General features: G+C 44.3%; 1 long non-coding RNA gene across 1 annotated transcript; it reads left to right on the top strand.

Moving 5' to 3' along the window:
* The first annotated feature begins 546 nt into the window (after positions 1-546).
* LOC116221364 lies at positions 547-1,918 on the top strand. The gene is made up of 4 exons (XR_004164078.2): positions 547-786; positions 852-923; positions 1,013-1,091; positions 1,330-1,918. It is a non-coding gene; the product is annotated as an uncharacterized LOC116221364 (long non-coding RNA).
* Positions 1,919-2,373: the final 455 nt, after the last annotated feature.

Here is a 2,373-nt window from a genome sequence, read left to right as displayed (position 1 = left end):
AAACTACATCGAGGAATGAGATTCGAACTAGCAACCTTGCAGATTCAAACCGGTAGAGGAAACCTCTGTACCAGTTGACACTTGCTGTCAGGTATTCATACATAGATATCACGCTATAAACATCCCAACACACCTTGCTCTCACAGTGGTGGTGGTGTTGAATTTTGCCATGATTATGGTCTTGTATTCTTCATAAGCGTTCATGTTCATCTCCTACTCGCCAGCGGAGAAAAAAAGAGCCCTTTTCTTTGAGTTTAGAACCATTATACCGTTAGAAAATCATGGTTTTGGTGATCGACCTTTCCTGCCTTTTGAAGTAGGACGTGCACGTGCAAATGCCATGGTAACTTTAGCCTGGTTGAAATTAACCACATGATTTGGATTCGGATCAGCCGTTAACGAACCGACATTTGCTGTTCTCAATCAGCTCGCTAATCTTAATGGGCTAAAAGGCCAATTGATTAACTTAGCTTCAACTCTACGACGAACGGGCCCCAGGAGGCTCCCTCTCCTCGACGTGTCGTTTATGTTTTGTAGCCTGGGCACCAGGTTAGGACTAGGCTCCATTAGTCTCCCTCCATCGTTTGTGCGCTCTCTTCCCAGTGCCAATCACGTCACTAATTGGGGGGTGGAGTGGGCATCTGGTAGGCCACCTAAATGCCGTAGAGGTAGGCGTGTAGATATATATATATAGACACCTGGGGTCCTTATGCCGGTATGTTATCACTCTGCTGCTGGCACTGGTGTGAGGAAGCAGTGATGTGGGTGCTGTCTCGAACTACAAAGGTATGTCAAAGCGGTTTTCCTTGATTCTGATTCACAAGCATGCTAAGAAATGTTTGTCTCAATAGTGTGTATGGGGAAGCAGACGCTGATTGAACCGCGGTGTACCAGTGTTTTGCGTGATCATTTCCATGGACAAGGTACGATAATGTAACGGCAAGCATAACCGTTGTTGTACACTGTTTTTAACTGACAGATTGTAATATGATGTGTATTTGTTTTCACCCAGCACCCGCTGGGTATTGTGGCTGTCGTTGGGTACCTGCTATAAACGTAGCGTTCCTTGCATCCGGTAACGTGAGCGGCAGGTACGTCTCTGAGTTATGCTCTGCCGTAGTGGTGTAGCTCATTTGCCCGGAGGAATGTGCATAGATGCTATTTCCCTGGTCGCTTTATAGCGATTTAATAGTAGGCCTGCCTTTTATATTGACCACTTTGTCATGTGGCATCTTTATCCTGTTTGTTGTGATGAATAAATCTAGATCATGAATTGTATTGCCAATGGAATGTGATCAACCGGTATTAATTGTCTGTTTATGTTTTTAGACTGTTTAACTGCAACCAGCATTTGGAGTGTTGCTGTTGCTGTTCTCTACACGTATGATTGTGGTGGTGATTATTGTTTAACTAGATTTTGGTTTGTTTTTCCTCTAGCCTGTTGATCGTAACGAGTATTGTAGTGAGAGTGCAGTTATTGTACATCACAGGCTAGAGTGGTTTCATCATTCCTTTGTTTTGTCCCCCTCCCTCTCGTGTAGCCAGCCTCGGTGGTGGTGGAGCCAGGGTAGCATACAGGGCCCTTCTGAGAAGGCAATCTCCCTAGTTCCCCCTCTTGCACTTAATGTATAGCTTAGACGTGTGACAGGAAGTTGCTGTGAAGCATGAAGTCTTAAGTCCTTAAATTAAGTTTATCAGAGTGACATTTAGTTGCAGTGTGTCTATAGACAGTGATCACGTGTGATTGGGACCCTAACCCTTCTAGTTGTGGTTCTCATTGTCTTCTCTGGCTCCTGTGCCGTTAGCTTGGCGATTCCCCACTGTATTCCCTTGTTATTTATTTTACTGTTGACCAACCAAACCAACACTTTAATAGCATGTATTAATAAAAAAGACTATTTTTATACTTTTCCAAGAACCTGTGTCTGTACGGATTATTGAGACAGAGTTCCCCTTGCTCTGGCCTTAGCACAGACAAACTGAGATCAAGGGGTGGCGTAGTCAGCTGAACACTAGGGGGCGCTACAGTTTGTTTGTTTGCATCTTATTTAGGTCAGCAAATGTATTTTGCTTGGAGTGATTTCATGTTTCATGTTGTAGTGTATTGTTGTTATGGACACGCACACATGGACGGATTATGAAACCATGGGTCAGGACGTGTAACAAAATACACCGCTTCCAACCACAAATAAGAGATACATTTGTGCCACCTCTGATATTAACAAATACAAAGTCTAAAAACAATTGTCAGCAAGCAAAGTTATTTAACAGCGACTTTACGCAGAGGCTCTGGTTTAGGGCCCCCCTGAGCTCATGTGCCCTTGGGCCTGGTAGGCCCGTTCGGTAATCCATCCCTGCACGCACACAGTATTG

Source organism: Clupea harengus, chromosome 8, assembly GCF_900700415.2.
Source record: "Clupea harengus chromosome 8, Ch_v2.0.2, whole genome shotgun sequence".
Taxonomy (NCBI): domain Eukaryota; kingdom Metazoa; phylum Chordata; class Actinopteri; order Clupeiformes; family Clupeidae; genus Clupea; species Clupea harengus.
The sequence above is the reverse complement of the archived record's forward strand: the minus strand, read 5'-3'. Positions and strand labels throughout refer to the sequence as shown.